At 42.3% G+C, this 13,689-nt stretch overlaps 1 long non-coding RNA gene across 2 annotated transcripts in view; it reads right to left on the bottom strand.

Annotated features, from left to right (window-relative positions):
* Positions 1-13,689, bottom strand: part of LOC121721505 — a 119,544-nt gene that overhangs the window by 18,436 nt on the left and 87,419 nt on the right. The window contains exon 3 of one of the 2 annotated variants that reach the window (XR_006034857.1): positions 10,678-10,813. The exons of the other annotated variant lie outside the window; for it this stretch is intronic. This is a non-coding gene — a long non-coding RNA (uncharacterized LOC121721505). The remainder of the gene's footprint in view (positions 1-10,677; positions 10,814-13,689) is intronic. 2 annotated transcript variants of the gene reach the window in all.

Below are 13,689 nucleotides of genomic sequence, written 5' to 3' on the forward strand. Positions count from 1 at the left end.
TAGTTGAGATAAAATATATGTGCATTAACCTGTTTATTCTTAGTTCTAATAAGGACCCCCAACCCTACCTCTGTTACACTCTTGTTCAGAAAGAAAAAAAAAAGGCTAATGTACATGAACCATACATAAATAATTGACCACACCTAGAAGATGTAAAGGTTATATCTTTCGTCATTTTCCAACAACTGATCAAATAGTTACTTAGTTCCCATACAAACCAAAAATAAACATTACAAACAATGCAACCTGTGTATATAGGATATTACAGTCTCACTAGACATGTTTATTCTCATATCATACAGCAGTTAGAGCAGTTAGGGCAGTTAGGGCTGGTCAAACTATTTATACTGATAGGACGAGAGGCAAGGCGATATCCCAGGACATCCACACATGGACTTCTTACAGCTAATAATCACTAATCACATTTTGCATTGAATTGTCTGAACCGAACATTCCATTCATTCAAAACAAAACAAAACATTCAAAACAAGCGATTTCATAATGTTGCATTTGATGGCTACTGAGAGAGAAAATGGAGTAAATGATCAGATTAACATGTAATGTGAAGACAAATTATTGTACAAATAAAGCCTCTCTCACTGAACTTGGCTGCAGAATGACATTTTTCCTTTACTTGGCAACAGTAGATGCCAAGACTATCGATTGGAACTATTTGGGGGGTGGATGATGAATGAACCAATTATATGTTTTTACAATTTGACTAGTTGTAAGAGGGCCTGTTGTATTATAGCAATATGGCACTCATGATCGTGGCGTTGTTAAAGGATATACCCACCCCTGGGGCTACCTGCAACACTAAGCCTCCGTTAGCAACTCCACTCTTAGTTAAGCCATATTGCGTAAGTATACTCATGGTGAATTTCCCATGCTGATACTCTTCAACATCAATTAGCTGCAGATATATGCACACCAATGAAGTCGTTGCAGTTTTTTGGCCATATTACACTTCAATTTAATGAATTAATATCTATTCATTAATATCAATTCGCCAAATTCTGCATTCTCACCTTGACCGTGCATTAACTTGTGCTACCTGGACGCTTACTCGACCATTATCCCTAACATATTTATTCTCCACACGATCTCTGGCTCAGTAAATACACCCTTGTGCTAATTAATTAATGTAGTTCACAGCTGTCTGAGAGTAGAGGCAGAACTCTATTCCTTCCTAATTGAAATCCCTTTAAAATGTGTCTTTTTCATCTCCGGGCATTGTTTGCTCATCCCTATAACCTTATTCACATTTTGTTTCAATTAAGTTACAACAATGATACTCACACATTCGTTACCAACATAAGTACGTAAAGCATTCCCACTAACCCCACCCCCTCACACACACACACACACACACACACAACATTTATAGTTTATTGGAACCACTGGTAAAAATAAGTGAAAAGAGGGATAAAGAAAATCATCTTTTGCCGTTTCATCTTCGTTTTACAATGAAAACAATGAAGATCTAACCTTGACAGGGAAGCTAATTTATTCAGAGAAGAAAAAAATCCTCATAAAGAAATAAATACTTTGGGGTAGTTTACAAACACATGTGCCCCAATTATTGACTGTATTGAATTATTTTTAAAGTCTCCCTTTGCCAATTAATACCAATTTGCCAATACTTGCAGTATTCTCCTATAACACCTCAACGTAGGAGAATACAAAGTAGGGGGTTTGAGAGCATTGCTCTTTACAAAATATCTCTGGAGATTATTATGACCGTCGCTAGCGAAGCGGTCATATAGGGATTGTCGAAGTCCCCCCCCCCGTCATCTACTTCCTGAATTTTTGGTCAATGATACCCGAGACACCAAAACACCGGGGCACATGAAATTTGGTGGGTATGTAGCCCCACTAGACTTCCACGGAAAAAAATCGTTTGGTCCCCGGGGGCCACTTCACCCCCCACCCGACCCCCACCCCAACCTAGCCCATAATCACTAATTTGTGATGTGATTTGCACCCCCGCCCCCCCCCGGTAAAAAATGAAAATACAATATCATTCTGCTTTAATCGCCCCTCTCTTCAGTTAAGATGTTCAGAACTGCACCAAATTGTATGTGTATGATTAACCAATTCTCTGGGGGTATGCCAAGTTTCGTAGAATTCATCTATGGGGGGTCTAAAAATGTCAGATATCTGTTCAAATGTTGAGATATCTGACATTTTTCTGTTAAAGATTGGCATGGAGACAATGGGACATGGTTTCCTTTATCAGTGTCCTTATGTGAACTTGCACAGGTCAACTTGCTCATCTTTACTTGCGTACCACTTCACACCAGTGCTTCAGACCAGGGCTGATGCTTCAGCAATAGCTGTCACTGAAAAGCTGTAAGTGTTGTTGAACACAGCTGTTCTCACATTAGCTGATTGCGATAAACATAAACCATTGTTGCCTAATTACCAATTATTCATTACACCTGTGTGTAGTATCTACTTTTTTTGTGTTTTTCACATTTAGTATTTTGCAGTATTTTTAAAATATAAAAACACACACCAATAAAGTATTTTGATACAAAATACAGAGCCATTTCCTTCAACCCAATAAAATACAAATGACAAAATACTATTTTGCATTTGAAACACATATTACATGTTTCAGAAATACTACCCATCCCTGGGAACAGGCAGATTACATCTTTATAGTTGGCCATATGATGACATACTTAGGTTAATACTGTATTTCACCAGTTAGGACACCAAAATGGCCAGTAGCTGCACTGTGTAGCCTATCTTGACATGTCTTTAAGTTTTGGGTTACAATATACAGGTAGTGGGCTCTCTGTTGATTTTAATGAGTAGGCCTAAGCCTAAAGTTACAGCATTTCTATCACAATTGACCAGACTTTGACCTTTTGTCTTCTTTAATTCTGGCTATGATTGTTCCTTGTATTGCATCATGAGCCATCACTGCACCTATTGCATTCTACTGTAGCCTTAAGCCTAGCTCAGTCATTATGTTGTACCACATCACCCTCCATTAGAAGTGCAATGAGCTGCATTGAGCATAATAAACTGCATTTAGAATTCCAAATCCATATTTCTAGATATTTTGGTAAAAGTAACTTAAAAGTAATACAATAGTAGTGTAATGCCTTACAATTCAGAGACAGTAATATTATAATGTAATGAATTACTTTGAAATGACAGTAATAAGTAATACATAATATATTACGATTTTGAAGTAACTTGCCCAACACTGATTAAACTGCTTGACTAAATGAAAAATATAGGCTACTGAACATGCATTGAGATCGTCATAGTTGACAGAAATTACGATTTGTGCCAACATGTTGTAGAAACACAACCACAGCCTTTAGGCCTATTTGGTGCAAATCTTCTACATTGGTTATAGTCAGCGATTCACATTAACTGTAGGCTATCACCACAAGTGTATACTAAACGTTTTTGCCCAAGTTTGTGTGCCGTCATCACATTTTGCAAAATTAGGCTACCTTCGTTACTAACCTACCAGTTGATACTTTTTACGTGCATCGACTCGCGATTGATTGTGCATCTAATGTAACACTCGGTGGAGAGACTTCCACTTTCCAAGTTCCACTTTCACTGTCGTTGTGAGCTAAAAGGCTACTATATGGGAAATACTTTGAAGTTCCTTTTGAGTCCAAACATGAATAGGTTTTCTTTAACCTGTGCTACACTTTTCCACCAAGTTGTGCGAAAATTGTAGGTACCCGGAGTTTTTTTTATGTTGACAGACAAACCGCACAGTAGCCTACACGGTGCAGTAAATGGAAGCTCTTCGTAGCGCGTGCAACTTACGTCTATAAAACAATATATTTATGGAATAAAATTAGACACCTCTGATTGCTGTTTACGGTTAAACTGCGATGACGTGAACACCAGCCAGCGGAGGGCACTTATATAGCCTAGGCTACCATGCATGGACTCGTAGGCTATATTTCCCCACAAACCAAGCGGCTGCTTGGACAAATCCACTTGAGGGGTGGGGCAGGGGGGCGAGATCGTAACACACACTGAACCTGTCATGAAGAGGCCAAAATGATTGACCTGTCACCCCCCAATCCAAATGGATGCAACTGCATTTATAGGCTAAGCCTAGGTCTACATGACGGGCCGCAAATAGGCTAAATAACTTTAAAAAAAATAAAAAAAAATCCTGGAGGTCACCGGCCCACATGTGGACCGGCCCACCGGGCATTTGCCTGGTTATACAGATTACCAGTCCGAGCCTGCATGCACACACACACAGGCACGCACATACTATCAGTGTCGGCCATTAGAACGGCCGATACATAATTACAAATTCAGTAGGATTAAAGGAACACCAAATATTCATAATTTGGCTGCATTTCCAGTATTGGCGTTACGTAGTCGTTTGTCCACCAGATGGCGCATCGTTGCAGTGAGACGTAATTTTGTTGGAAGTTAATCTAAAGTGTGTTGGAAAGACAATAGACGCTTCCTACAAGGACAACACTGTAGTTTACCGCAGAGAACGTCTAATAAGGGTAGGATGATTTCCACATGAAATGTGAATCGACGCGCAGCGGAGGGGTCTTGTTTCGTCCTGAAGGGACTTATGTTCCGATAATTACCGGCGTTCTATACATTATCCCGCTTATTACATGGCTACTTGTCAAAACGAAATAATAAACTCCCCACGATATGACTTTAGCCTACATAACCTAGCCTATTTGTTACCGTTCATCGTGGCATTTGCTGAGAAACAAATAGTTCGCCACAACACACGCTGCTGAACTTGAATCAAACATTCTTTAGAACACAGCTGATCAACCGTCTGCTTTCACGTTTGAATGAAGTTCCAGTCCTTGCGTAGTGATATGAAAGACATTAATCAGAAGCACAAAACCCGTTGCCATTGACAGCGGTGATTAAATGCTTTGCCGGTGATTTATGTAGATTTAACATAGGCCCGAACGTTGGGAAGGCCCATTCATGTGAATGGAACTTTCTGCAGCACTCTGAAGAGCCGTGTAATAATCTTATACAAGTTATATCAATAGCCTAGGACGTAGGTAAAATAATGTCACCGTTAGCATTGGTTGAGTGATGGAGGCCAATTTGATTATTAATGTATTTGTAGAAAACCATAAATGTGGTTATAGGCTAACAAGCAAATTGATAACAGCACTAATTGTATCTTTCGACTGTCATCTCATTCTCTTCTGACCATAACCTAGGCTACTAACATGAGCTAAGTGAGTTAGCCACAACACGTTCGCTAACATGATGGTTTTCTAATGGAAAATATGAAAGATAACCTGTCTATGATGCATTTCTAAACACCGGGCTGGGACATTTCTGCTCAAAGTCTCAAAAAGCATCTGAGTTGTTCATTCCCAAACACCCACTAGACTACTTCAATCCTCTATTTTCAAAGGTGATTCAAGTAAGGAAGAGGCTCAAAGTAAACTAACTAGGACTGAAACGACATAAATTCGTCTAAGTGAATAATTTGTGTCAACTCGCCGCAATGTAGATTTATTAACGCACCCGTGATCTACATCTCCATTTAAACCAAATGTTTTAGAGCGCGTGCACGTGCTACAAAAATCATTCTTTGCGATGGATAATTTACTGTAGTACCAACGTTACACCAGTGCGATACAGTTTTGCCTATGGCTATACCGTGAGACTGAGATGCTTTTTGTTTGTTCGAAGTGCGTGTTTAGGGTGTGAGAGGGGAGTCGATGTGCTTTGATTCCAGCTTGGTAGTTGTAGTCTATGCAATCAAAAAGCACGTGTGTGTGAAGTATCCAAACAATGATAACACTTTCATTATGGCTGCTTTAGCCACAGACCTTCAGCTACTGTACAGTGGGTCCCATTTAGAAGTGTCCACTTCATTCGTGCTTTCCGTGATTCACGCAGCTGCGTGAAATGTATTAGCCTACTGATATGCAAAACTATTAACTTTTCGCCAAGAGGTGGCAGCTTGAGTCCGCTTGATACTGTAAGCCATTGGTTCCCAAAGGAGATTTTATTTGGGTCGCCAGCAAAGCCTAGTGACAATTTATGTTGTGTAATAGGCCTAGCATAGGGCCTACCTTATATAGCTTATAGTTTGTTAACGGTCACGGTTTTGTCATAACTCCCTCTATGCATTTTTGCATTTAGAATAGCTCTGAAACTGGGGGGCGAACACGTTGCAGAGGGGGCGCCAGTGCGTGGATATCTCAATCGCAAAATGAAACAATATTTCTATCGGGCGCCTACCATGGACTAGGCTGGGTGAACCCAACCTGATCTGCCGGCGATTTCTTTTTTGATTTCTTAAAAGATTGAGCTTGGTCTGGCGAAAGCCAGACTAACCATGGACCTCACAGTTGCAAAATGCACAGTTGCAAAAAGGGAACATGAATCAGCCTATATTTGCACGAACAATAACGGACAGCAGCTCTTCAACTGGGCCCGTTAAAATGTGTATGAACAGTCACACATTTCATGAAGGCCCTTTTGGACATGTCAGTTATTTGCAACACTGGGTTAAACTGCATTTTGTTTTAGACTACTGGTATTTAATTTGTGCATTGACAATAAAGTTGAATATCATATGAACTAGATGACTAAACTCTTGCATATGTAGAAGAAGAAACATTCACAAAAATCCATGACATGACCTCTCTTCTTGATAGCTGTTGAAAACGGCATGGAACTGACAGGGATTGTTTTGTTTAATAATAAATAAATAAATACAGTAAATACATTATGCTACTACCTTCTGCTTTTCCCAGACACAGGTGTACCTTTCATAAGTCCAGTTGCAATGGATGGACTGTGATGAACTGCCCTACTTGTGGTTTAGAGATTTTAAAGGTTTTATAACAATGCTACAATTTTTTTGGCAAGTGCTACAAATCTATTCACCTTTGCAGCGCCAATAGGCTACTTTCTGTGTGGCCCCCAAACACACATGCCAAACAAGCATACACAAAAGTTTCAAGAGTGGGAGATGGAGTAGAAGATGGAGACAAATTGATTAATGTGATTTATTTTCGCGGAATGGATGTACAGGACTGAGCGGCGGCCATATTTTGTACCGATATGCGGTACATCTAGTTTCAACACTTCGTCCAGATTCCTAGGTCTCCTGTGCCTTCTTCTCTTAAGATCACCCCACTGGTTTTCTCTTCAGGTCAGATCAGGGAACTACGAGAACAATGGAACCAGAAACTTTATTTTGTGTCCAGTAAACCATCACTGACTTCAATAATTAACCACTTTGTGTCTTAGCAGAGCCATCTACATTTGGATTTAAAATGTATTTCATTGAGTTCATAATGCCATGCACACTCACAAAGTTCCCAAGGTCTTTGGATTAGAAGCAACCACAGAACACCATACTCATTCTTGGGCATAGGGTTCTTTTCAGTATAGTCATTGTTCTATGTTCACCCAAACCAAACTTGTAATGTTTGGCAAAAAGCTCAATTTACTTTTCCTCTGACCATAGAACATGATTCCTGGCAAAGTCCCAGTAGCATTTAGCAACTCCAGCCATTTACATTTGTAGTTAAATAAAAAAAAAGTCTTTTTCCTAGCAGTATGCCTTTTTAAAAGTCTTTCATCTCTATCTTTCCAACAGTGATCCTTAGGGAATTGTTGCCTCTCTTTCCATCCTCCTCACTATGCGTGCACTGTGCGGACACACGGGTCCTTTCCATGCAAATTTGTAACCATTTGCCGAGGTCGACACATTTTGAATAATTAATTAATTCATTCATTAAATTTGGGTTACTGCCTGAAAGTGCATAAGGACTCTGATTACTTTAAAGAAGTTGAATATAAATAGGAAAAAGCTCAAGTTACATTTTGTTTATAAGATGTTCTAGGGGTGTCAATAATTGTGGCTTGTGTGTTTTTTAAAAAAAATATTTCTTTATGAAGAAATGAATACATTTGTTCCTCTTCCAGGCTGGATTATTCTTCAAAAATCGTAAAACTAAGATTAACAGCGAAAAATGTTTTTTTCTTTTACTGCTTTTTACTAATTATTCAGGGTGCCACTAAATATGGAGGGCGCAGTAAATGCACAGTCACTCTGCGGTAAGCCTCATTGTGTTAAGGCATCTGATAAGTCAGTCTAAATAGAACCCCCCTGAGCATGACGGCATAGAGCAGGTCTCCAGCACGGCCCTCTGCTGAAGCGCCGCTCTGCTCTAGCTGCCGGCACCGGCGCGGCTCTCCCACTTGACACCCGTGATTCACTGGGGCAGCAGGGCCTGGTGATCAATCTCCACTGTCGCTAATGAACTGCGTTTAACAATAAAATGCAGTGGAGATGTAACGTTTCATTTATACACAGATCAATGGCGCTGACAAACACTGCTCTCCTCCCCACTCTCTCCTGCTTCTCTATCCCCGTCTTAAAGAGGCACCAGCGGCACTTGTGATCCGCCAGCAACGGCATCAATCATCGGGGGGGGGGGGGGGGAGAACAACCAGATCAATCACCGCAAAGGCTTGAGAAAAGAGGAGAGAAGGGAGAGATAGAGAGAGAGGGGAGAGGAGGAAGAAAGGGGAGAAAGAGAGACATTTGAAGTATCAGAGGGGGCTTGTTGAACCCACTAATCACATGTCTGGAAGGAGCCCCCTCTCTCAGTGCACTTGCACTCCGCGCTCTCTCTCTCTCTCTCTGTCTAACTCTATGCTCTCTCTCTCTCTCTAACTCTGTGCTCTCTCCCTGTCTCTCTCTCTCGTCTGATGCAGGGGTCCTTTCTGGGTGAGGCGTGCGTGGCGAGATGAAGTGAGTGATCATGAACAGGGCCTCCAAGTGCTTCATCACTGCCGCCTCCATCTGCGACCCGACACTTCCTAATTCCAGGCATCTGCTTTCATTTGTAAAGCCCTCGCTCCATACTCTCTGTATGTTGTGCTCTCTCTCTCTCTCTCTCTCTCTCTCTCTCTCCTCATACTCTCCACTCGCTTCTACCTGATTTCCTGTCCTCTTCATCCATGCCATTCTTTCTCTGGCTCTTATTGTGTTGTCCCTAGTTTCCTCTTCTCTGTCCTCACTGCCATTCCAGCTCGGATAAACATGTTTTTTTTCCCAATAACTTTTGAATAGAACTTTAACCGACTGAGGCTGTGAAGAATGACGGCAGATACGAATAAGCAAGTTAAGGAAGAACAATTTTTTTGTTTGTCAGTTAGTGACAGGCAACCATAATGTAAACAACCTAGTTATTGCTGCTGACAGCTGGAAACGGGATCAGGTCAGGTCATACAAAGGTCTGTTGGGGGTGGGGAGGGACTTCATAGTGGGTGTTTCCACTTTGTTATTCACAATGTCACCTAAATCACCTACAGTATGTCTAGACATTTATCATTGTTTTTTTGTAGTCGTATCATCGTTTTTGAAGTAGTGTGCCCCTGTATATGGTTGCTTATGTCACTTCATTCATCTGCCTCTCTGCAAATGCACAAATGACACGTCCTCAGGATCCCTCATCACCATTCAACCGAGCCTAATGCTTACAGGCAGATAGACAGACAGACAGGCAGACAGACATATAGGACTATGTAGACAGGTAGGCCAGGGCTAACTCCAGACAGTTACACACACAGAAATCGAGGCAAACAGGCAGACCAGAGTGAGACAAGAAGGCAGATAGAGTCCGACACGTGTCAGGTACAGGAAAAGTAAGACAGCACAGACACAAGTTCATTAGATTATAGAGGTTCCTCATTCTACTGCAGCTGGATGTGAACAAGACCTAGTCAGTCAACAGCCTAGTTGTAAGTTGTTTTCAGTTATATGAGTTTATCCAAATTAGTAGATGAATTTATTTGCTCCTCTTCATTAACCAATTATTAATCTATTCAAAATCTATATATATGGAAAGCACAACTGTGAATGCTTTCTGAGAAATAAACCAACTTTCCAACCAAGTTTCATTTCGAGAGGGCCCTGAGATCATCACAAAAAGCAGCACCGCATGCAATCAAATTTGATAACCACCCTGGAGTGCAATTTATGACCAGTAGGTGGTATACTTCTCACACAATACTGTCAACAGTGGCCTCATCTGAGGAAACACACAATTTATAATCGTAATGAAAATTTTAAAATCTTGTTCCGTCATTAAAAATAAAGAAACTAACATCTGTTGTAAATATATTTGGATACATTAGTGTCACCTTGGGGACTTGTACAAACAGCGTGCCTCGTAATGATTAATGACAGAGATGGGGCCACCAAGAGCTGGACCACTCGTCTCCTACTCCCGAGTCTCGCTCCGACGTTACACGCCACTCTGACACACACCGACATCCTTGAGTAGCGTGCATGCATGCGAGAGACTCCACTGAGTATCATGAGAGTGTATGTGTGTGTGTGAGAGAGAGACACATACACACACATCCACCCAGGCAGGCTGGAGAGTGACAGAGTCGGGAGGCCTGTGTCTTAACCAGTTCTGACAGCATGTGTGATGAGGGGGAAATGTATGAAGACACTGTGATAGAAATGTGTGGAATACTTCCTTTTGTTTATGTGTTGCCTTTTTGTATTCCATGTAATAATGGTGGTAAGTGTAGTGTTCTTAGAGGGTAAGTGTAAGTGAGGCAGAGAGAGAAAGAGAGAGAGAGAGAGAGAGAGAGAGAGAGAGAGAGGGAGGAAGAGAGAAATTCACACATGCCAGTTGTCACCTTTGTCCTCACTTTTTAGACGTGACGTACGCATTTCTCTTGACAGCTGTGAGGTTGTGGTTCTCTGTCCCCCTTAAAACCACACAAACTGTCCCCGTTGTCTGTTGGTTTGACTCCTTCATAATACGCAGAGACACTGAAAAAAGGAAGGTGCAGACAATATAAGTGTTAAGTATTTTTGTTAAGAATAGAAGAACAGAAGTTTGGCTGTGAAAACCCCCCCAGCAAACATACAAAATATTTCACAGATATCTGACAGGAACATGATGCCTGATGTCAGGGTGTTTGGAAAAAGGGTGATGAGTAGCATCGGTGTCAAGTGTAAAATATGTCTAAATGACTGGAGGACCCCCAGCACTGAGTCTATGTGTGATCTTGTAACTAGCAAAGGAGCAGCCCACCCTCTTAAAACAGAGACTGGGCATGTCCATTAAGGGTGCTCATTTATTTGAGATAAGTGCCGCAATGACAAAGCAAATGGAGAAAACGTCCATGTCACACAGCTGGCATTCTCGGCGGGTAATGACAACTCCGACAGGAGCATCGGGGTCGCCGGTGTCTTTACAGTTATCATTAAGCGCCATTGATTTAATGAATACATCATTTATGAGTGCTTGGACCTTCATGGCCCAGTGCCTCATTAAGTGCAAAGCAAACTAATATGAGGCGCAACCTCAAGTTCACCTCCAGAGAGACAGGCCGATCAGAGATACAGACAGAGAAGAGGGGTGGGGGGTGGGGTTGTGAGTTCTGTTTGTGTGTGTGTGTCTGTTCATTTGTGTGTGTGTGAGACAGCAATAGAGTGTATGTTTGTGTGTGTGTGTATGTGTATGAAAGAGAGAGAGGGAGAGAGAGAGAGAGAGAGGGAGTGTGCGTGTCTGTGTGTAAGAGAGAGAGAGATAGAGAGAGGGAGTGTGTGTGTGTGCGCGTGTGAGAAAGGGATGAGGGGATTGTTTTCTAACACCACCCGCAGACAGCTCAGTATGAGGGTCCACACTGTCAAATCCCCGCTGCACACCAGAGGAGAAAATCACAATCACAATACACAACGCCAGTGACTAATGTGCAAACAGGCAACCCCACAGGGATGGATAAACCTTCTCAAACACGCTGTCTGTCTATGTATGCGTGTGTGTGTGTGTGTGTGTGTGTGATGACAATATGCATGTCTGTGAACAGTACAAGCAAAGATGTAAACACAACCTTGGTGTGTGTGTGTGATGTAAGTATGATACGAATATGTGTACTGTACTTGTGAGCTATGTGTGCGTGTGATGTATGATATGAATACTGTATGTGTCCTGTCCTGTGAGCGTGAGTGAGTGTGTGTTAGTCTACGTGCACGTGTGTGTGGGTGCAGTTGGAAGTTTTGTGGACACTCTGGAATGCAATCTCGCGTGCCGAGCTCAGCAGCACTCCCCCACACCCCCCATCCCTCTCAGCCTGCCGCTGCTTAATCTGGTTAGCCCCAGAACCTGCCTCCACACTCTCTGCCACTGGCTCTGCCAAACCTGCCCACCACCTCATCTCTCCACCCGCCCCAACCCACCCCATCCCACCCACTCCTCCACCCCACCTGTCCCTGGGGGCATCTCTGGTTGGGCTAATTCCCCCCTCTGGAAGGAAACAATTAACGCCCCGGCTCTCGGCTTTATGGTCAGGCGAGCAGCTGCTTTTGACGTTTGCCGGGCACATTACTGTCGGCGGCGGCGTGAGGGAAAGTCGGCGGCCGGTGCCGGAGTGCCAGCTGTTTCTCCGCGGTGCCGCCGCCCCACGTTCTGCTTAGGCTGCACTAGCGGCGCCGTTACTCACCAATAAACATAACCTGTCAGAAGAATAACGGCATAACGGCCAGGCCGCTCACGAGGGGAGGCAAGCAGGCAGGCAGGCAGGGGCGGAGGAGGGCTGGGACAGAGAGAGCTGCCAGAGCCTCATTCAGAGATCAGATATGTGAGATAAACATAAATAAATAAAAGCATATAAACAAATGTGCTTTGAAGAAGTGAATGTGATGAGGCACAATAGGAGTCAATGACAAAACACATGATGTGTGGACTGATTTCTGTTGTGAGGTCACTGAGAGGTCTACATCCAGGAAAAAAAGATAGAAGACAACATTTCATGCCTATTTTTAACTAAAGTATGTCAAACAGGAAAGGCAAAAACATTACGTAGGGGAAAAAAGGACAGGAAAAGAGGGACAAAACTCCAAATCTTTCATGGCAGCAACTTGGAGAGTTAGGAAGAGGTCAGAGAAGTATAACAGCGGAAGAAAATAACATCCGTCATTTCAAGACTCTGACCACTTCTGACAAATGAATAATAATAGGAACACGTGCTGGATACTTCGGAACTTTTGTTTTGCATTCCGTATACCGATGCTGCAGTTTGAGTTTTACGTAGGTGTATGAAGCAGTGTATTTGTGTGGAAGACACCTCTGTCTATACTCCTTCAAGACAGACTATATCAGCCATAAATCATTATCCATTAAAGCGCTCCTCAACATACCCCTCTAGTTATTTCCTTGCTTCGTCTGACCCTCTATTGGGGTCTTTTAATGATTCCAGATGTTCCCATAACGAAAGGATCCTTAAGTCCATGATTTCACTGTCCTGTCAGCATATCGCACTCACTAAAACACACACACACACACAAAACACACAAACACAAACATACATACACACACACACACACACAAACATATACACACACAAACACACACACACACACACACATAAACAAAGTTGCCCAGAGTCTTTTCATTACTTCAGGACAGAGAGGTCTTGTAGGATTTGTTTATTATTAATACTTTCAAAAGTTTTCTTCCACTTCTCAGGGCAAAGGTTCCTGCTGAGACAAGGGGAGGAGAATCCTGCCACAGCTCCTCTATTGATGAGCTCTCCAAACTGTCAAAACAAATAAATCAAGGTTACGAGGTGCAGAGCAAAATTCACAAAACCTCAAGATGCTTGCGCAATTGCACACAATTAAACTTTTGCACAGCCATGACC

This window comes from Alosa sapidissima, chromosome 10 (assembly GCF_018492685.1).
Source record: "Alosa sapidissima isolate fAloSap1 chromosome 10, fAloSap1.pri, whole genome shotgun sequence".
Lineage (NCBI taxonomy): Eukaryota > Metazoa > Chordata > Actinopteri > Clupeiformes > Clupeidae > Alosa > Alosa sapidissima.